The sequence below is a fragment of the Pongo pygmaeus genome, chromosome 19, assembly GCF_028885625.2.
Source record: "Pongo pygmaeus isolate AG05252 chromosome 19, NHGRI_mPonPyg2-v2.0_pri, whole genome shotgun sequence".
Classification (NCBI taxonomy): domain Eukaryota; kingdom Metazoa; phylum Chordata; class Mammalia; order Primates; family Hominidae; genus Pongo; species Pongo pygmaeus.
Genome location: NC_072392.2, coordinates 61,779,403 through 61,802,799, shown reverse-complemented (window position 1 = coordinate 61,802,799; position 23,397 = coordinate 61,779,403). Strand labels below are relative to the sequence as shown.

General features: G+C 40.6%; 1 protein-coding gene across 1 annotated transcript in view; it reads right to left on the bottom strand.

Moving 5' to 3' along the window:
- The window catches only part of TRIM25 (tripartite motif containing 25), a 47,851-nt gene extending 26,982 nt beyond the window's left edge, over nt 1–20,869 (bottom strand). The window contains exons 1-3 of the mRNA XM_054460187.2: nt 20,753–20,869; nt 19,791–20,008; nt 10,656–10,753 (exon numbers count right to left, since the gene is read on the bottom strand). The gene's annotated coding sequence lies outside the window, so the exon portion shown is untranslated. The remainder of the gene's footprint in view (nt 1–10,655; nt 10,754–19,790; nt 20,009–20,752) is intronic.
- Between the last annotated feature and the right edge of the window lie 2,528 nt (nt 20,870–23,397).

Here is a 23,397-nt window from a genome sequence, read left to right as displayed (position 1 = left end):
TTCTTTCCATTCTACTGATGTATCATGCTTTTATACAAATTCCCATTTCTACTTTCCTGGGATTTGGAGTTACCCAGTTTAACAAAGGCTTTCTCTCTCAGTCTCTCTCGCTCGCTCGCTCGCTCTCTCTCTGTCGCGCGCGCGCACACACACACACAATATTGGAACTTAAATATTTTTCTCAAAGTTATTGATTTAAACGTATTTCCTTTAATATTTTCTTTTGCTCTGTTTTCCCTCCTCTGGCTTGACTGCAGGACATATGGGTGGACAGGAGAGTAGAAGTGTTCAAAAGAGGGGGGATGGTGGCAAAGAGAAAGATGGTGTTTTGGAAGGAGTTATTTGGAGTTTGCTTTGGGGACAGAGTAGCAAAATGAGGAAAAGGTAAATGTCTTAGATTACCTTGTAATAGCTGCTATTTATGGGGTACCTTCTGTGTGCTAGATAAGTCACATGGTTATCTCTTATAATCCTTATAAACCCTGCAAGACTGCCAGTCCATTTTAGGAATGAGAGTCTCAATTTATGCAAAGCAGGACTGGGATTGTAGCTCAGGATCGCTGACCTCCCCATTATCACTCACTCCTGGTTCCCCTAATTCTTGTTCTGCAGACTCCTTTTCCCCTAAAACCTTTTACCATTTACCTTTTATGTATTCCCTTTCTTTCTTTTTTCTTTTCTTTTCTCTTCTCTTTTCTTTTTTCTTTCTTTCTTTCTTTTCTTGACAAGGTTTTGCTCTGTTGCCTAGGGTGTGGCACTCCTCCCAAGTAGCTGGGAATACAGGCACGTGCCACCAAACCCAGCTAATTTTTAAAAACATTGTTTTGTAGAGACAAGGTCTCTCTATGTTGCCTGGGCTCATTTTGAACTTCTGACCTCAAGCAACCCTCCCACCTCAGCCTTCCAAAGTGCCAAAATTACAGGCGTGAGACACCATGGGCCTGTCCCACATCTTGTTTGTACAGAGAGGAGGAAGACAGAAGGATAAGGGGATAGGAAATGAAAGCTATGCATAGAATCTCATTTCACCAAAAAAAAAAAAAAAAAAAAGTTACAGATGAGAAAACTGAGGCTTAGAGAAACTAAATAACTTGTCTAAGAATGGACATTGGCACACAGCCCATCTGCTTTCCGAAGCCAAGAGTTTCCTACCATAAAATGCTGCCTCCAAAGGGAGGAGTGGAGCAGTTTCCAGGAAACACTGTGAAATCCCCTCTGACCTATTTATCATGGGTGAGGCGGCCTGGTGATTTATGCCAGAATGTGGAATTCACTTTCCAGGCTGATTGGTTTAGAAGGGCTTGTTAGACCAATGAGGATGAATAGGAGGGCCATACTTTATCAAATTCCATGCAGTAGATATTTACTAAGACCTACTGTGCAATAGGCATGCAACAGACTGAGTGCTAAATGAGTAAGATGTGAGTCAAACATGGGCCTGCCTTCTAAAACAGGAAGAAGACAACAGCATAAAGCAGTAAAGAGGAATATGGGGAGAAGTCAGGTCCTGCTAGGGTATGGATTCCTCATCTGGACAGTAAGAATCCCAATAATACCTTCTTCATGGGATATTGTAGAATAAAAATGAAACACATGAGCCAGTCACGGTGGCTTACATCTGTAATCCCAGCACTTTGGGAGGATGAGGCAGGTGCATCACTTGAGGTCAGGAATTTGAGACCAGCCTGGTCAACATGATGAAAACTCCGTCTCTACTAAAAATACAAAAATTAGCTAGGCATGGTGGCGGGCGCCTGTAATCCCAGCTACTCGGGAGGCTGAGGCAGGAAAACAGGAGAATCACTTGAACCCGGGAGGCGGAGGTTCTAGTGAGCAGAGATCGTGGCACTGCACTCCAGCCTGAGCAACAGAGTGAGACTCCACGAAACAAAAAGAGAGAGAGAGAGGAAGGAAGGAAGGAAGGAAGGAAGGAAGGAAGGAAGGAAGGAAGGACGGACACACGTAAATCCCAGCAATTTTATTTAATTTTGAGACGGAGTCTCTCTCTGTCTTGCCCAGGCTGGAGTGTGGTGGCGCCATCTCAGCTCACTGCAACCTCCACCTCCTGGGTTCAAGCGATTCTCCTGCCTCAGCATCCCCAGTAGCTGGGATTATAGGCACGCACCACCACGCCTGGCTAATTTTTATATTTTTAGTAGAGATGGGGTTTCATCACGTTGGCCAGGCTGATCTCGAACTCCTGACCTCAGGACCCGCCCACCTTGGCCTCCCAAAGTGCTGGGATTACAGGCATGAGCCACCGTGCCCGGCTGTGCCCGGCCTTGTTTCTTTTGTGTTTTTTGTTTTGTTTTGTTTTGTTTAAACACACATAAATTACAGTAACATAGGAAGGATTGGGGCATCATGAGCATTAATCCTTAAATGGGCTTTGGAGGTCCAGGGACTGTCCCCAGGGCTGGAGGGTGTGTTTATCATCAGTAACCACAGTAGAACAATGTTGTCAAGTCAAATATGACCCAGCTAGTCAAAAGGGAGCTATATGGCCTAATCCAGCAGATGGCTGGCTATCTTAATCAGATTCTCACTCTGCATCTGTAGGCTGGGAAAATTAGGTGGAGTAATAAACTTTGTCTGCAAATGTAATCTGCCAGTTATTTCTACCAATGACAATTCATAGAATTTAAGGTCAGATTGTGGGTGTGGTTCTAACACCCAGTGCTCCAGTCCTCAGTGCTTTATGAAGGACATCTGTTCTTTTTCTCATTTGAAAGACGACCAGAGAAGTCTAAATGACCTACGATCACACAAATGGCTAGAGACAAAGCCCTAGGATTATCATTCCTGAGATATGGAAAAGACTATGGTACCCATGCCCCCACATGATGAAATTTTAAAACAAGCAAACAAACAAAAATCTATTCTTAACCATAAATTAAGTGTAAAGAGTTCTAACAAAGTTTCTATCTTTTCCATAATAACTATGATCATTTTGTTGTTGAGGTACTCTCCTTTATTTTATCAATACTTTTCTAAACAACAATGATCATAGTTTTTTTCTTTCTTGATTTGGTCAATATGGTGAATTATACAAATGAAACATCAAACCAACCATGCATTCCTGAAATAAACCCCCTTGGTCATGATGCATTATTGTTTTATAAATTGCTGGATTTGATTTGTTGGTGTTTTGTTAAGGGTGTTTACATCTGTGTGCATGAGGGATGGTAGTCTAAAATTTTCTTGTAATATCTTTGTCAGGATTTGCTATCAAGGTCATGCTGTCTTCATCAAAATTAATTGAGAACTGTTCTTTCCTTTATTTTCTGAGCTTGTGTAAAATTGGCATTATTTCTTAAATGTTTGATAGAATTCATGGATTCTGAACCTCTTGAACTGGTCTTCTTTGTCTTTTTGCTCTGCCTTCTAGGAAATTTCCTTAACTTTCTCTTCTATTAAAGCTATCCCAGGGCACATGACGTCAGGACCTCCTGAGGCTGAGTCACAGTCATGTGTCCTTAAAAAAATAAAAAAACTATCTTGGCCTGAGATTTTCTTCATAAGAAGGTTTTAAATTACTAATTCAGTTTTTTTAACTGTTATAGGAATATTCAGAATTTTTGTTTCTTCTTTTGTTTATTTTTATTTATTTATTACCTTCCTGGCTGAGTGACTTTTATTTCTTCCTGTGTCAGTTTTTGGTAAGTTGTATTTTTCAAGAAATTTGTTCATTTCCTTTAATGAATTTATGGCCAAAAGATTGTAATATTGCCATATTATTATTATTCCTTTATTTTTTTTTTAACCTGGCTCATTACTGACAGACCTTTTCCATTATTTTGTATTTTACATTATATTTTGTATTGAGATATAATTCATATATGATAAAATTCATATTTTTATGTGTACAGTTTAATGTGTTTTGTATGTTCAAACGGTTGTACAACCATCACCACTAATTCCAGAACATTTTCATTATTCTAAAAGAAATTCTATACCCATTTAGTAGTTATTCCCCATTCACCTCTGTATCCCAGCCCCTGGCAATGACTAATCTACTTTCTGTCTATATGGATTTGCCTATTCTGGACATTTCATATAAGTGGAATCAAACATTATGTTCTGCTATGCCTGGCTTCTTTCACTGAGCACGTTTCAATGTTCATCTATATTGTAACATGTATCAGTAATTTGTCCCTTTTATGGCTACCTAATATTTGGCCCTTTTATGGCTACAATCATAGATATACCACATATTTTGTTTATCCGCTCATCCATTGATGGACATTTGGGTTGTTTGCACTTTTTGACTATTATAAAGAATACTGCTATGAACATTTCTTGTTTTGTGTGAACATGTGTTCTCCGTTCTCATGAGGATATATACCTGAGTGGAAATGCTGTGTCATGTGGTAATTGTGTGTGTAACATTTCCAGGAACTGCCAACTGTTTTCCAAAGCCAGTGTACCATTTTATAATCTCACTAGCAGTATATGAGGGCTCCAGTTTTGCAACATGTGTTATTGTCCATCTTTTTTAGTATAGTTCTCCTAGTGGGTGTGAAGTGTTACGTCATTGTGGTTATGATTAGCATTTCCCAATGACAATGACTAATGATGTTGAGCAACGTTTCATGTGTATGTTGGGCATTTGTATATCTTCTTTGGAAAAAATGTCTATTGGAATCCTGTGCTTTTCTTTTCTTTTTTTTTTTTTTTTTTTTTTGAGACAAGGTCTTGCTCTGTTGCCCGGGCTGGAGTGCAGTGGTGTGATCACAGCTCACTACAGCCTCAACCTCCTGGGCTCAACCTCCCAAGTAGCTGGGACCACAAGTACTTGCCAACACATCCATCTAATGTTGTAGTTTTTTATAGAGACAGGTCTCACTATGTTGCCCAGGCTGGTCTCAAACTCCTGGCTCAAGCAGTCCTCCTGCCTCAGCCTCCCAAAGTGTTGGGATTACAGGCATGAGCCACCACACCTGGCCTCTTCTATGAGATTTATAGTTTAGCTCTCCCATTTAGGTCTTTGATCCATTTTGAATTAATTTTTATATATGGTGTGGGGTAGGGGTCCAATTTCATTCTTTTACATCTAGTTATACAAACACCATTTGTTGAAAAGGCTATACTCTCCCCAGTCGAAATATCTTGGCAACCTGGCTGAAACCAATTCTCCCTAAATGCGTGGGCTTATTTCTGGATTCTCAATTCTATTCTGTCTATGTCTCTCCTTATGCCAGCACCACAGTCTTGATTACTGTATCTCTGTGATAAATTTTGAAATCAGGAAATGTGAGTCTTTCAATTTTGCTCTTCTCTCTCAAGATTGTTTTAGCTATTCTGGGTCTCTTGAATTTTAACATCAGCTCTTCAATATCTGCTAAAATTCCAGCTCAGATTTTAATGGGGATTGTGTTGAATATGCAGATCAATTTGAGGAGTCATTTGGAGTATTGCCGTATTAACAATATTAAGTCTTCAGAGTTATGTACATGTGATGTCTTCCTATTTATTTAGTTATTTCATTTCTTTCAATAAGTTTTTTTAATTTGTGGTGCACAATTCTTGCACTTAGTTTGTTAAATTTATTCCTAAGTATTATATTCTTTTTGATTCTATTGTAAATAGAATTGTTTTCTTTTTTGTTTGTTTGAGATGGAGTTTCACTCTTGTTGCCCAGGCTGGAGTGCAATGGCACGATCTCGGCTCACCACAACCTCCTCCTCCTGGGTTCAAGTGATTCTCCTGCCTCAACCTTCCTGAATAGCCAGGATTACAGGCATGCGCCACCACGTCCGGCTAATTTTGTATTTTTTTTTTTTTAGTAGAGATGGGGTTTCTCCATGTTGGTCAGGTTGGTCTCAAACTCCTGACCTCAGATGATACACATGCCTTGACCTCCCAAAGTGCTGGGATTACAGGCATGGGCCACCGCCCCTGGCCGGAATTGTTTTCTTAATTCATTTTCAGATTGTTCACTGCTATTGCATAGAAATATAATTGATTTTTGTATATTGATCTTGTATCCTGCAACTTTGCTGGACTAGTTTATTACTTATAATAGTTTTTATGTGTTAATTCGTTAGGATTTTCTATATACAAGTTTATGTCATCTGTAAGTAGAAATAGTTTTACTTCTTCCTTTCCAATATTTTATTTTTTAATTTATTTGTAACTTGTAATTTTTATTTTTATTTCCTTTTTGGTCAGTTGTTCTGGCTAGAGTCTCCAGTACAATGCTGAACATAAATGGCAATAGGAAACATCCTTGTCTTATTCTTCACCTTAGGGAAAAATTTTTTAGTCTTTCACCACTGAGTATGAGGGTAGCTATGGGTTTTTTATAGATGTCCTTTATTAGGTTGAAGAAATTTTCTGCTCCTAAATTGCAGAGTATATTTATCATTAAAGTGTGTTGGATTTTGTCAAATGCTTCTTCTGAATCTATTTAGATACTTATGAGTTTTTACTGTTTTATTAATATGGTATAATTGTACTGATTTTCATATGTTGAAAAAACTTCACACTCCTGAGGTAAATCCCACTGGGTCATAGTGTATAATGGTGTATATTATGGAAAAAAAATGCTTTTTATACGTTGCTGAATTTGGTTTGCTAGTATTTTGTAGAGAATTTTTGTGTCTATATTCATAAGGGATATGATTCTGTAATTTTTTCTTGTGATGTCTTTGGCTAATACTGGCCTCAAGGAATGAATTGGGAAATGTTCTCTATCCTTTTATTTCTTGGGAGAGTTTGTGATGGATTGACGTTAATTCTCTTTAAATGTCTGCATAATTCACCAGTGAAGTCATCTGGTCCTGGGCTTTTCTTTCAGGGAAGAATTTTGATTACTAATTCAATCTCTTTACCTGTTGTAGGCCTATTCGAGTTTTCTATTTCTTCTTAAGTTGGTTTTGGTAATTTGAGTTTCCAGGAATGTGTCCATTTAATCTAGGTTATCTAATTTGTTGGTATGCAATTATTCACAGTATTCCTTTATAGTATTTTTTTCTTTCTGTAAGGTCAGTAGTAATATCCTGACTTTTATTTCTTTTTTTTTTTTTAGACGGAGTTTCGCTCTTGTCACCCAGGCTGGAGTGCAATGGCACGATCTCGGCTCACCGCAACCTCTGCCTCCTGGGTTCAAACGATTCTCCTGCCTCAGCCTCCCAAGTAGCTGGGACTACAGGCGTGCGCCACCACACCCGGCTAATTTTTGTATTTTTAGTAGAGATGGGGTTTCACCATCTTGGCCAGGCTCGTCTCGAACTCCTGACCTTGTGATCCACCCGCCTCGGCCTCCCAAAGTGCTGGGATTACAGGCGTGAGCCACCACACCCGGCCACGACTTTTATTTCTGATTTTAGTAATCCGAGTCTTCTTTTTTATTCTCGTTCTATCTGGCTAAAGTTCTGTCAATTTTATCAGTCTTTTCAAAGAAACAACTTTCGACACTATTGAGTTTCTCTATTGTTTTTCTATTATCTATTTCCTTTCTTTCCATTATAATCTTTATGATTTCCTTCCTTTTGTTTCTCTGAGTTTAGTTTGTTCTTCTTTTCTACATGCCCTTTATTAAGTTGAGAAAGTCTTTTTTCCTGATTTTACAGAGTGTTTTAGTCATGAAAGGGTATTGGATTTTATCAACAAAATTGGTGATTTGAGGTTATTGATTTGAGATCTTTCTTTTTTTCTTTCCTCTTTTTTTTTAATATAGGTATGTATAGTGATAAGTTTCCTTCTAAGCATGTTTTTGACTGCATTTCAAGAGTTTTGGTATGGAATATTCTCATTTTCATTCATCTCAAACTATTTTCTAATTTCCCTTGTGATTTCTTATTTAATCCATTGGCTACTTAGGAGTCTGTTGTTTAATTTCCACATATTGTTTTACTTTCCCAAATTTCCTTGTGTTACTATATTCGTGGTGGTTGTCCTAAGGATGATAACATGCATCTCTAACTTAGCACAGTCTATTTATAGTTACCATTGTACAATGAGACCGAGGTTGGGAGGATTGCTTGGGGCCAGGAGTTCAAGACCAGCCTGGGAAATATAGCAAGACCTTATTTCTAATAAATAAATCAATAAATCAAATTTTACTATTTCATATAAAATATGATAACCTTATTACATTAAAATTTCACTTACCCTCTCGTTTGCTGTTCTTGTCCATTTACTGTGGTTGTATTTAACATCTGCATATATGGTAACCCCACAGTATTATATTATTATATTTGTTTTAAACAGCTAGTAAACCTACTTCTTATTTTATTTATTTTTTTTTTTGAGACAGAATCTTGCTTTGACACCCAGGCTGGAGTGCAGTGGCATGATCTTGGCTCACTACAACCTCCGCCTCCTGGGTTCAAGCCATCCTCCTACCTCAGCCTCCTAGGTAGCTTGGACCACTGGTGTACACCAGCACATCCAGCTAATTTTTGTATTTTTGTAGAGACAGGGTTTTGCCATGTTGCCTAGGCTTGTCTCAAACTTCTGACCTCAAGGAATCCTCCCACCTCAGCCTCTTGAAGTGCTGGGCTTACAGGCATGAGCTACCACGCCCAGCCAATATCAGAGTCTTTCAAAACTTTATGTTTCTCGTGGCTTTTATTCCCCTTTCTACCGATGCCCTAAACTTAGATCATATCCACCATTTGGTTAATCCAGCACTACCCTGTCTCCAATTACTTTTTTTTTTTTGAGACGGAATCTTGTTCTATCGCCAGGCTGGAGTGCAGTGGCATGATCTCGGCTCACTGCATCCTCTGCCTCCCTGGTTCAAGCGATTCTCCTGCCTCAGCCTCCCAAGTAGCTAGGACTACAGGCATGCACCACCACGCCCAGCTAATTTTTGTATTTTTAGTAGAGATGGGGTTTCACCATGTTGGCCTGGATGATCTTGATCTCTTGACCTCGTGATCCACCTGCTTCAGCTTCCCAAAGTGCTGGCATTACAGGCATGAGCCACCGCGCCTGGACACTTTTTTTTTTTTTTTAAGACGGGGTCTCGCTCTGTCACCCAGGTTGGAGTGCAGTGGTATGATTTTGGCTCATTGCAACCTCTGCCTCCCAGGTTCAAGCAATTTTCCTGCCTCAGCCTCCCAAGTAGCTGGGATTACAGGTGCTTACCACCCCGCCCGGCTAATTTTTGTATTTTTAGTAGAGATGGGGTTTCACCATATTGGCCAGGCTGGTCACAAACTCCTGACCTCAAGTGATCTGCCCACCATGGCCTCCCAAAATGTTGGGATTACAGGTGTGAGCTACCATGCCCAGCTTCCATTTACATTTTTTAAAATTTTGTTCACTCTGTCTCCTAAAGCTAAAAATCTATTAGGATCAAGAGAATGAGAAGACAAGCCACTGACTTGGAGAAAGTATTTATATAAGACGTATCTAATAAAGGACTTTTATCCAGGAAAAAAATTGCAAAAATTAGCTTTGAGATCTAGTGTCCCCATCTCAGAAATCCTCCAATTAGCTTCCTCAGTCTTTTATAACTGAGACCAGAATAAGAACAGGGACAGGGAGAAGAAGAAACGGAAAGACAAGAGGCATGCTCAATTATTAGCTGCTTTACAAGTCTCCCAGTCACTCTAGGCTGCCCTGAGAATACCCTCCCAGCTAATCGCTATCTGTGCGGAAAGCCAGGCTGCTGGAGGACAAAGTGCCCCAATGGGCCAAATGGGAAAAAGCCCACATGGCCTGCCCCCTGCGCCAAAAGCTCAGCCACTAAAAAAGGGACTGTCCCAAGAGCCAAAAGTCCCCCACAGACCCCGATCCAATAATGGCTTTGAGCAGAATGGCTTTCTGCTCTGACTGGCTCTCAGATCTAACATCATCATCAAAGGGACGGAGATAAGGGCAACCTTAAATGTAGCAGGTAGGACAGTGAATTTTTTTAATTGGATTTGGGAGCAGCCTGCTCCGTGTTTACCTCCCCTGGGTAACTTTCCCCTAAATCCTGTCAGGTAATAAGGGTAAATGGCATCCGTCTCGTCAGAAATTTTACACTTGCTTTATGTTGTCTATAGCACCAATTACTCTTTCCCCACCAGTTCCTGGTAATGTCTGAATGTCCCACACCCCTTTTGGGCAGAGATATACTCTCTATCTGATAAAGGACTTTTATCCAACATATACAAAGAACTCTTAAGCTGGGCATAGTGGCTGTCACCTGTAGTCCCAGCTACTCAGGAGGCTGAGGTGGGAGTATTGCTTAAACCCAGGAGTTCAAGGCTGCAGTGAGCTAGGATTGCACCACTGCACTCCAGCCTGGGTGATAGAGCAAGATCCCCATCTCGAAAAACAAAAACAAAAACCTCTTAAAACTCTACAATAAAATAACCATTTAAAAAATGGGCAAGAGGTCTGAACAGACACCTCACTAAAGAAGATATCCAGATGGGAAATAAACATATGAAAAGATGCTCAACATCATATCATATGTCATTGGGATGGGACATATTAAGACAACGATGAGATACCACTACACACTGTGAAAGGAAAATATCTTGGGGCCGGCCCAAAAATCACTAAGCTAAAGGGAAAAGTCAAACTTAAGGCAAACCTGCCTCCCACTCCATTCAGACACCCCTCTGCTCACTGAGATAATGCGTATCTGATTGCCTCCTTTGAAGGAGCTAATCAGAAATTGAAAAGAATGCAACCATTTGTCTCTTACCTACCTATGACTTGGAAGTTCCCTCCCCGCTTAGAGTTGTCCCACCTTTCCAGACTGAAGCAATATTCATCTTACATATGTTGATTGATGTCTCCTGTCTCCCTAAAATGTGTAAAACCAAACGGTGCTCTGATCACATTGGGCATACATAGTCAGGACCACCTGAGGCCATGTCACAGGCGTGCATCCTCAACCTTGGCAAAATAAACTTTCTTTCTTTTTTTTTTTTTTGAGATGGAGTCTCGCTCTGTCGCCCAGGCTGGAGTGCAGTGGCGCGATCTCGGCTCACTGCAAGCTCCGCCTCCCGGGTTCACGCCATTCTCCTGCCTCAGCCTCCCGAGTAGCTGGGACTACAGGCACTCGCCACCATGCCCGGCTAATTTTTTGTGTTTTTAGTAGAGAAAGGGTTTCTCCGCGTTAGCCAGGATGGTCTCGATCTCCTGACCTCATGATCCGCCCGCCTCGGCCTCCCAAAGTGCTGGGATTACAGGTGTGAGCCACCGCGCCCGACCAAAACTTTCTAAATTAACTGAGACTTGTCTCAGATTTCCGAAGTTCACATTTTGGTAACCACAGAGGGATTCTGCGTGGAGGTGCCCCTGACCTTTGACAAATCTCCTAGTGGTGCTTGGCACCAGCTTGAGCTATCTTTATGGCTCAAACCAATAGGACAATTTGCTGAGGCCTGGAAGCACCCCCTCCAGAGAATCTCCGATTTCCCAATATTTGATTGAGATCTAAAGTTTATTTTGCTGTGCAACTCCTTTTTTTGGAGTTTTACTTGCTTCCAACACAAGGAAGGCAAGTTTTTCCTGCTTCCATGACGATGGAAAGCAGGTAACTCCTTTATGGAGTTTCAGCTCACTTACAACAGGGAAGATGAGGTAATTTTTTTCCTGCTTCTAGGATGGTAGAGAGCTGTCTTCAGCCTGAGACCCATCCCTAGGTAAGTAACTGAATTGGGGTTTCTCTTGGCTAAATTTAAGATTAACAACCAGCTAGTGTGGTGAGGGGAGAAAAACAGCCAGCAGAAGGAAAAAAAAGTGGAAAAATGTTGACTACTAAGGGGCTTTATTTACATAACAAGGCCACCTTTTTGCTAGCCAGGCTGAACTGAAAGAGCAATGGCTGGCTGTACTTCTGAAATAGCAGCAATTGTCCTCGCTGAAATATGGTAATGAGATTTAAAAAGATTTTTTTAAAGGAGCTCAATAGTTAAAATCACCATTAATTTAAAGCTAACATCCAAGATGTGTGTGTGTATCTGTGCATATGTGTGTTTATATTTCAAAGGCCTTCATATTTTCGTTTTTCTCCTAGGACCTTGTCTCTTTTTTGAACAAAAGTTTTTTCTTCTCAGTCGACTGAATTCTTCATTTACTTCTGCTATCTCTCCTTTCTCTTGCACCCTCTGCTGTATGGGGGACCTAAAATAGCTTATAATAGCCTGGAGTTCCTTAAAGCAAACGGAGAAGGCACCAGAATCCCTTTAGGGGAGAAACCTGTTTTTCCTTATGGAATCCCAAGAGTGTACACAGACAAGTTTGTCTAAGCCCGTAAACTGCTTGCTTTTATATGGTGTTACCTGATTTATTGACTAAAATAGTTATTGCAATAGAGGCTACTCTTGGGTTTTTAAAGAAGCATGGGGTGTAAACACTTAAAAATGTCTTTGTTACAGAAAAAAATTTTTAAGTCCCCTGTAAAAACATCACGTGGTTTAGCCTAATAGTAATTTTCCCTTTTTGGAGACCCAGGATTCAGTGTGGGCTCTGCCCAGAGATCCAGGTAACAGACAGGTAATACCTATCTAAATAAAATTGGTCTCCTTGTACAATCCTATGTTTTTGTAATTTTATGTTTGATCTGGCATCCCTCTTTAATCTTCCTCTAGCACACCAGACTTTGTCTCTCCATACCTTATGATGTAAATTTTGCTATTTGATTTTCAACTGAGTTGTTTCCTTTAATATGCAAATTTAAGGCTATTTAACTGACAACTGCCTAGGGTTGTGAAAGAGGTTATCAAGAATCTGAAAGTCTAAAATAGAAAAAAACAGGTTTTTATGAATCTATAAAATGTACTTCTATTTGCATGCCTAATATCTCTATGTATTTGTGTGTTGTGTACACAATGTTTCACTGCTGAAAATATATAAAAGAGCTCTAATTAGTTGTCTTAAGAAAATAAAAGTGTTTGAATCAAATACTTTATCAGGAAAAAAGAAAAGACTAGTCAAATGCTTTTTCAAGTTTACATACCTTAAGTAAAATCTTTTTTTTTGAAACAGAGTCTCGCTGTCACCCAGGTTGGAGTGCAGTGGCACAATCTCAGCTCACTGCGGGCTCCGCCTCCTGGGTTCACACCATCCTCCTGCCTCAGCCTCCCCAGTAGCTGGGACTACAGGCGCATGCTGCCACGCCCGGCTAATTTTTTGTATTTTTAGTAGAGACGGGGTTTCACCGTGTTAGCCAGGATGGTCTCGATCTCCTGACCTTGTGATCCGCCCGCCTCGGCCTCCCAAAGTGCTGGGATTACAGGCGTGAGCCACCGTGCCCGGCCAAGTAAAATCTTTAATAAATACGCTAGCTTTAAAATTATTGGTAATGGCCAGGCGCGGTGGCTCACCTCTGTAATCCCAGCACTTTGGGAGGCCGAGGCAGGCAGATCACAAGGTCAGGAGATCGAGACCATCCTGGCTAACACGGTGAAACCCCGTCTCTACTAAAAATACAAAAAATTAGCCAGGCATGGTGGCGGGCACCTGTAGTCCCAGCTACTCGGGAGACTGAGGCAGGAGGATGGCATGAATGTGGGAGGCAGAGCCTGTAGTGAGCCGAGATCGCACCACTGCACTCCATCCTGGGCGACAGAGCCAGACTCTGTCTCAAAAAATAAATAAATAAATGAAATTATTGGTAAATTAATATTAGAAATGTCTTAAGAATTGCCAGCATACATCTTTTTGTTTGCATTTATTGACCAAGCAATTTCATACTTATCCCTGCCAAATACTATAAGGTGTCAAAATTTGACATGGGGGTTACAAAACTATAAAGCCAGCCCAAAACATAATGACCTTTGTTCATGTCATCTTTAATAAATAAGACACTGACATTGATTTAATAAAAATAGCTGCATCTTGAATTTAATAAGATTACCATAACTTCTATCTTGTGGCTTTAGGCGCTCTAGTCCACAGGCAGTAAGGTGTGTTTCGGAAAGGACTGTTATCATCTTCGTTTCAAAGTGAAACTACAAACTAAGTTACTCCCAAAGTTCAGGAATGAACAAGGACAGTTTGGAGGTTAGAAGCAAGATGGAGTCCGTTAGGTCATATATTTTTAACTGTCTCAGAATTTTGCAATGGCAAGTTTCATAACTTTAAATGATGACTATTGCAGTTTTCATAAATAATCTAGGTAACAATTAAAATAAAATAGATAAATGTAATGGGATAAATAGTTGCAGACAAACTTGTCATAATTTAGAATCTAAAGTTAAATTAAATAATAGGTATATCATTATTTGGGTATTTTCCAATTAAAATATATTGTAGGAAAACATTCCTTCTATTTAAAAAAATGTATCCTGGCCAGGCACGGTGGCTCACACCTGTAATCCCAAAAAACTTTGGGAGGCCGAGGCAGGTGGATCACCTGAGGTCAGGAGTTCAAGACCAGCCTGGCAAACATGGTGAAACCCCGTCTCTACTAAAAATACAACAATTAGCTGGGCATGGCGGCAGGTGCCTGTTATCCCAGCTACTCGGGAGGCTGAGGCAGGAGAATCACATGAACCCGGGAGGCGGAGGTTGCGGTGAGCAGGGATCGTGCCACTGCACTCCAGCCTGGGCCACAAGAGCAAAACTCTCCATCTCAAAAAAAAAAAGTGTCCTTTTAAAAAAGGTGAACAATTTTCATCTGATTTAAAGCTTATTTAAAGGTCATGCATAAAACAAGGTAAAAGGAACAAAGAAATAAGAGCGATGTAAAGAAAGTTATGAAAATAAAGAGGGTTTTTTGGTAATAATTTTAAAAAGCTTAAAGAGAAATAATTTCATATGAGAAAGAATCTTGTGTGGTAAATTTAGTCCTAAAGTAAAATAACTGGTTGTTTAAGAAAGGGATGTTCAAGACAAAGAGGATTTATAAAAACAAAAAAAAGTTTATACGATCAAGTTGTCATATTATTATTAAGTTTTGGTTTGCTTAGGGAAAAAACTGAGATTAAAATTTGTTTAAATTAAGGTTATTACATCTCTGTATCTCTCTGTATGCCCTTTTAAAGTACTTGTGACATTGAGTTACAGGGCTTTGACTCCTGGGTCCAAAAAGAACACCAAGTCTTGCTAAATCTTAAATACTGGCAGCAATTAAAGCCTCATCTTCAGGCCCAATAGAAGATGCTAATCAAAACAAACTGCATTCCTAGACACTGGGCCAGAAATTAAAGCTATTCAACTCCTCAAGGCCCAGGGACTATTGCAGAAGAGGTGAGCATGTGAGATTGTAAGGGCTGATTTTGAGAGATAAAATAAGTTCAGTTTCTCTATAAATTAATCATTAATGTCAAAGGCACACTGATGCAAGACCAGCATATGGGCCCCTGTGTCAAATTAACAGGGTTTTCTTGAAGCATTAACCAACTCCTTATTAAAGGTTATAAAGGTTTATGGAAGTTATATCTTAGGGTCAAGATAAAAATTTTATAGATTGTTTATAAAATTTTTGAAAAAAATTTAATTGTCTTCATGCCGCTTTTATTAGGGCTTATTGTTTGGAAAATTAAGTCTCCTGTCTCAAAGAATGAAGGTTTTTGCCTTTTTAAAAAATCTTTGAATTATTACTTTGGTTAAATGAATGACTTATTTTACAATGACCTGGGATCCTATTTTGTAATATAAAGTGTTTTAAACTTTTGATATTTGACAAAGTTTCCAAAATTAAATGATACATTATGTCTTTTTCTGACCTAAGTAATTCTTTAAGATATTAATAGGTTCCCTAAAGTCCAACAATGACATATTTGGCTTACTTGGTATAAAAATTATACAGGAAGCATTGTCAAATATGAAATGGTGTTTGGTTTTCTTTGGGCTGTATTTGTATAAATATGTTATTTGTATGTGTTCCAAAATTATGGGAAACTCCTATAATACTGATATGACTTAATGTATGTTATCAGTAATAATTATAATTGTTATGTTAAAGTATTATGTGCCACAGAAGTGACAGACTTCCTTGTCAATTGTGTCTTTGACTATGGCTGCACTAAAACTTTTTGTCATCCACAGACAAGTTTTATCTTGTTTTGGTCCTCTTTAGAAGGTGGTTTTATAATCAGCTATAAAACTCTAACAGGTGCTCTTGAATGCAGGTTTCTGATAACTTTGGAGATTGTGACATCAGAATTAAGGAAAAACTTTCAGTACTCATGGAGACCTTAAATGTTCATGAATATCAAGCAGAACAGGAATTCACTGCATAGACTAAACTAATAGAAGTCTGAAGTAATCTTTTTAACTTTTTGCTTATAGTGTTGCTGATCCTTTGTTTTGTTTTTCAGAGTGAAGAAAACTTTTCTTTTAAGCTATTTATAGCTTTTAACAATTGAGTATGCGCCTATGAACAAAATTTGGAGTCTTTTTCTCTCTACCTGATTTCTACAGAATTTGGAAACTGTGAGTATTCTTAACTTATGACAATACAGTTATTTGCATAAGTGCAATAAGAATCTGTTTTAATTTGTAACAGGACACAACTGGAGAAACTACTTATTTTACTAAGGCTTTGACTGGAATGGTGTGCTTTAAGGAATCAAACTTGACTTATGGAGCCAGTAGGAACCCCTTGGAAAAACTGGCCTCATACCTTTGTCTACAGTTCCTGTACAGGGTTTCTGACCCGTGATAAGTAAAGAATGTCACTTTCTGACAGGCCCAGGAGCACCAAGTTTATCTTGGAACCGAAAGAGGAGAGGAATCACCCAACTCATAGGTATTTGATGGTACAAATCCATGGCCAGGTTCGGCTTTTAAAAAGTCTTATCTGAGATTCCTTCTATGGAACAAAGTTCCATCAAAGCCAATTTAAAAGCCTATGTAAAAAAAAAAATTATCCTTGCTGCACTGTATACAAATAATTAGGCCAAGTATAATAATGCAAATCAGTCCTATAATGATTTGTCTTTAGTAAAAATGGGAAACTGGAGAGAGAAAAATTGTTTCAAAAACTATAGTACACATGTTGCTAGATTCTAATCTTGCCTAATGTTTTTCAATTTTTATTATTTTTTACAGTTTGGACTGAATTCTAATTTTTCTTAGCTACAACTCTTCAAAATAATGTTTCCATTATTTTTCCTTTTTCTCCATTTTTCCTAATTTGGAGTCAATAAAAACTAAGCTGTGCTTTTGTAAAGTTGTATGGCCAGGCACAGTGGCTCTTGCCTGTAATTCCAGCACTTTGGGAGGCCGAGGCATGTGGATCACTTGAGGTCAAGAGTTCATGACCAGCCTGGCCAATGTGGTGAAACCCCATTTCTACTAAAAATACAAAAATTAGTCAGGCGTGGTGGTGCATGCCTGTAATCTTAGCTATTCAGGAGGCTGAGGCAGGAGAATCGCTTGAACCTGGGAGGCAGAGGTTGCAGTGAGCCGAGATAGCACCACTGCATTCCAGCCCGGATGACAGAGACTCTGTCTCAAAAAAAAAAAAAAAAAAAAAGGGAAGAAGCTCCTTACCCATCAGTCCCTCTGCAGAGCAGTCAGTGACTATTATTACGTTTCATGTATGTTCTTCCAGAACATTTTTATCCATATCCTATATCAGGAGCCTTTTTTTTTTTTTGGAAAAAGTCTCACTCTGTCACTCAGGCTGAAGTGCAGTGACACAGTGACAGCTCACTGTAGCCTCAACCTCCCAGGCTCAAGTGATTCTCCCACCTCAGCCTCCCAGGTAGCTAGGACTACAGGCATACCACCACACCCAAGGAGCTTCCTTTTAAAATTCAAATGAGAAATAAACTCTGTAAGTATACAATGTGCTACAATTTACTTTTTCACTTAATTCTGCACCTGTTTCTTTATGGGACATAGTGGTTGAGTACAAGTTCTGGAGAAGACAACCTGTGTTTCAATCAGGCTCTTTCATTTGCTGTATTCATAGGCAAGGAGTTTAACCTCTGTGCCTCAGTTTCCTCTTCTGTGAAAGGGAGAAAATAACAGTACCTATCTCGTAAGTTTTGTAAATGAATTAATACATGTAAAGTACATGGAAAAACAGCTGGCACATAGCTACTGTCATTTCTATTCTCCAAAGCTTCCTTGTGATAATTTTCTTGTCTCCAGCTGTGGGTCTCCATCTGGGGCCACAATGGCAGTGATGGCTTCTCCTATGCTGATGGTGGCCAGACCAACATGATGGTAGGGATAGTCAGGGCTGGTCAGGGCATTCTGGTCCTAAACTACTAATTCCTTGCCCCTAAACCAACTGCTCTGTTGCAACGCACTGGTATGCTCAAATGGCTCACATTACCTGCATTCCAAGACTTTGAGCTCTACAGCTCTGCTTACCCCAATGTACCCTACAAATATCATTATTTTATATTATTTTTTTGAGACAGTCCTTGCTCTGTCATCTAGGCTGGAGTGCAGTGGTGCAATCATAGCTCACTGCAGCCTTGACCTCCCACTGCAGCCTCCTCCCACTGCAGCCTCCTGAGTAGCTGAAATTACAGGCACACACCACCAAGCCCAGCTAATTTGTTTTTATTTTTCTGTAGAGATGCGGTCTCGCTATGTGCCCAGGCTGGTCTGGAATACCTGGCCTCCAACAATCCTCCCACCTCAGTCTCCCAGTGTTGGAATTACAGGCATGAGCCACTGCACCCTGTCCAGACATTACCTTAATTGCCAATTTATTATTTTTTTTTTTTTGAGACCGAGTTTCGCTCTGTCACCAGGCTGGAGTGCAGTGGCACAATCTAATTGCCACATTTTATATGATGAAACCCTGCCAAAACCCTGTAAATGGTGTCTCTAAATCTGGTCACTTATCATGTGGGTTTCTGTTACTGCAAGGTTAATAAAATGATTGAGGCGAGCATCTGCAGAAGACAGGAGGCAAACACCATTCCCATTATATCCCAACTGCATTCTTCTGGGGTTTCACTGTGCTTATTTTCCTGTAATCTCTCATTAATCCATCTGTGAATGACTTCTCTCTCCTGTTCAATTTAATAACCCCACAAAACTGGGTTGGGTTTTTTTGTTTTGTTTTTGTGACAGAGTCTCACTCTGTCGCCCAGGCTGGAGTACGGTGGTGCCATCTCAGCTCACTGCAACCTCCGCCTCCCGGGTTCAAGTGATTCTCCTGCCTCAGCCTCCTGAGTAGCTGGGATTACAGGCACCCGCCACCATGCCCAGCTAATTTTTGTATTTTTAGTAGATAGAGACAGGGTTTTGCCATGTTGGCCAGGCTGGCCTCATACTCCTGACCTCAGTGATCTGCCCACCTTGACTTCCCAAAGTGCTAGGGTTACAGGCATAAGCCACCGCACCCAGCCGCTGTTGTCTTAATATAACCTCTTTGAAAGTGGGATCATTTGTTTTAAGTGGCTAGAGCAGTGGGAAGAAAGCTATGTCAATTCAACATCAGAAGACACAACGGTTAGGAGACAATGGATGAATGTAGTCAGCAGAAACCTCCCAAGCCCTACAAGATAAAAGTATCTCTGATGAGAAATAGGTGACTGATTTCCTCCTACCCAAAGATGTAACTAGAGTTTAAATATGGCAGCTATATGAAATGTGGCACACGTTGTTTGTAACAGATGAAAATAAATTTACAAGGATGGGATGCAAGTTCTGAAAATCTGGAGCAGGACCTTAGGCAAGTCACAAAATAGAAACATAAATAATAACATCTCATGCGCACTTAACAATGTACGAGGTCCTGTGCTAACTGCTTTGCATGCATCATCTCATTCCGTCCTCACCACACTACTGTTGGTGGGTACAGTGATGAGGAAATTGAGGCTTAGAGAGGTTAGAACTTGCCTAAGGTGAAGTGACTAAGACCAAAGCAGAATTTGCACCTGGGTCATCACTGTGGCAGCCACACTCTAACCACTCACCATCTCTGTGATGTCATCTCCTCTTGAGTCTGTTGTCTCAGAAGTAAAGTGGAGGGTGAGCTTCTTTATTTGGAAGGTGGCTTCTGGTTTTAACGTTATAAGACCTTCCAATGGCCACAAGATCTGGTGCCTAAATTCCAGTTGAGACTCATTGTTTAGACCACTGCATTATTTCCTCATTGAGTCCATCAGAACACGGGAGATCACAGCAGTAGATCCTTAAGTCATTTCATTAAAAAAAAAAAGAACATGGGAAAGATATATTCTCATGGCTATCACATTCTCATGGGTACACCTGGTTGTTTCATGCGCTGGGTGTTGATTGCACTCTTATATTTAGGCAGTGAACCTTTAGAGTGAACAACCATTTGAGGCAGGATGCAAATATCCTTTTGATTAAATTAATGTAATTTTTGCAGGCTGGGCGCAGTGGCTCACATCTGTAATCCAAGCACTTTGGGAGGCCGAGGTGAGCAGATCACTTGAGGCCAGGAGTTCCAGACTAGCCTGGCCAACATAGTGAAACCCGGTCTCTACTACAAATACAAAAAAATAGCCAGGTGCAATGGCGCACACCTGTAGTCCCAGCTGCTCAGGAGGCTGAGGCATCAAAATCGCTTGAGCCTGGGAGGCGGAGGTTGCAGTGAGCTGAGACCATGCCACTGCACTCCAGCCTGGGTGACAGAGCGAGACTCTGTCTCAAAATATATGTAACTTTTGCAAAGTGAAATGAATCCATCATAAGAATACCCCATGCTAATAACTCAGTCATTACTCTTTTTCTGAATATTAATGAGTTGAACTTTATTAATCACCCTCTTTTGAGTCTGATTAGAGGCTTAAGAGTAGATCAATACTTTCTGCACATCTGCTGTGTGCCAGGGTCTAGTCTAGCATGATTTTAACTTTTCACTGTAAGTCTGAGCATGGGTTAGGCCCATGCTGCAAACGAAGACACTCACCCTAGGTAACCTGGCTCAGATGTGGACCCAAATCTGACTTCAAAACCTGTTTTCTTTCCACGATGTCAGTGGTTCTCCAAGTGTGGTCTATGGACTGCTGCCCTCAAGACCCTTTTAGGGATCTGCAAGGTCAAAGCTACTATGATTATGTTGTCTTTTCACAGCACTGATGTTTGCTCTGATGGTGCAAAACCAATACGGAATGAACCGCTGCACTTCAGCACAAATCTGCTAGCCAGTGGCACCACTGGGCCACGCACTCATAGTAAGGGGCAAAGCCAACTGCCCTTAATATCCTTGATAGAGTAACAATTATTAACATTATTAAGTCTTGACCCTTAGAGACACACCTTCGTAAGAATACATAAAGCACTTCTGCATTCCATAATACAATGGTTATCTCAAGGAACAGCACTTATGCAATTATTTGAATTGTAAGCTGAACTAGCCACATTTTTCATGAAAATACCATTTTTACTTGAAATACTGACAGAAAACTTGTGGTCATTCAGACTTGGGGATTGGTATACATTTTCTTTTTTGAGACGGCGTCTCGCTCTGTTGCCCAGGCTGGAGTGCAGTGACACGATCTCCACTCACTGCAACCTCCACCTCCCGGGTTCAAGCAGTTCTCCCTGCCTCAGCCTCCCGAGTAGGTGGGATCACAGGCACGCGCCACCACGCCCAGCTAATTTTTGTATTTTTTAGTAGAGATGCGGTTTTGCCACGTTGGCTAGGCTGGTCTTGAACTCCTGATCTCAGGTGATCTGCCTGCCTCGGCCTTCCAAAGTGCTGGGATTACAGGCATGAGCCACCGTGCCCGGCCCACATTTTCTTGACAATAAAGTGAACCACTTAATTCAAGAACAAACAGTATTTGTTGCCAATGAAAAACTGAGCTTTCAAGCAAAAATTAGAATTTTGGAAAACTTGTATCTGCCATCGTGAGCTGACAACTTCCCGATACTTAAGACTTTCCTGATAAGATCACATATTTGGCAATATTAACAAATGCAATTTTAAAATATCGCTTAATTAAATGTGTCAACATTTGGAAGATGACAGGTTTCCAGCAAGTTCTGCTGGTGCAGTATCGTGGTGACTCCTCATGTCCTTCAGTGAGGTAGAGCCATGCCTTCCCAAAGGATTCTGCTCACAGCCTGAGGGCGGAGTCTGGGGGCTCTTCCTTGGGTGTATATCTCAGCCCCAGGGTAGTAGCTGCTTCTTGTATCTGCTATTCCTGTATTTTGAGTTCTCTTTACTTCTTACTAGCCAGTTCCTCATCACTCCGATCCCAGTGAGAATCAGGAATTCTTTATATTAAACTTTTCCTGTTTGGATTACTATGTGGTTTCTCCCTCCTGATTAGACCTACACTGATATAGCAGGTCTTGCAAGCAAGAGCTGTGAACAGTCAAGCGGGGAGAAAAACAGATCAGTGCATTCATTACAATGAAGGGAAGGGCACAAAGGAGAGGTACATGTTCCTGCCTGTCTTGGTTTGTGAACTGCAAAAGGTTGTCAAGCTGACATTGGGGGAAGAAGGCTTAAGGAAAAAGTTTGCAACAGCTGCTGTTAAGTATAAAGAAGTTGAAAATTAGAACCAAACGGTATCCACAGTTGAGTGGGCTAGTTCTTTTGCCCGTGAAAAAGAGTTTTTGTGATGTCATCCCTTCGGAACAGCTGAGGGAGCAGAAAGTGAATAACCCAACAAATCCAGATTTGGAAGTAGCTAAAAAGGAAAGTTAGCAGGTAATTAAGTTACCACCGCAGTGCCCAACAGGAGGACAGCAAAGAAGAGACCAACTGTATCAGTGATATGGTTGGAGTTGGAGAACTTAAGCACTTCAAGAAAACGGAAAAATGGTGGCCGGGTGTGGTGGTTCATGCCTGTAATCCCAGCACTTTGAGAGGCCAAGGCGGGTGGATCACCTGAGGTCAGGAGTTTGAGATCAGCCTGGCCAACATGGTGAAACCCCGTTTCCACTAAAAATACAAAAATTAGCTGGGGCGTGGTGGCGGGCACCTGCAATCCCTGCCACTGGGGAGGCTGAGGCAGGAGAATCACTTGAACCTGGGAGGCAGAGGTTGCAGTGAGCCGAGAGAGATCATGCCACTGCACTCCAGCCTGGGCGAAAGAGTGAGACTTGGTCTCAAAAAAAGAAAAGCATCGCTGGATGTAATGCACTTTTTGTTTTTCTATTCTATTGTATTTTATTTTTCAAAATGCTGGTCATGGCCCCCCTAAATTGACTTCCTAATCCTTCTAGGGGACTCTATTCATAGTCTGACAAACACAACAGAGGAAAAAAGTGGCTCATAAACTGATTATAATCTGAGGAAAACACACCCTGAGGTCAACATTTTCCTTTGGTCAATGTTTACTAGTTATCTTAATTTGTTTTCCAAACCCTGGAAGGCAACTGTGCTACACAGAACCCCAGTGCTAAGATCTCACTGTTCACATTACTCTCATCCTTTCGGGAGTAATACTTCTCATTACAAATCAATAAATGCACATTTTGAAACACATTCATGTCATGCAAAGTAAAACTGGCCAGCATCTCCACTGGCACAGTGACTCCCAGATCAGATGAACTCCACTGGACCAAACTTTGCAACATCAGATTCATCAGTCAAAGCAA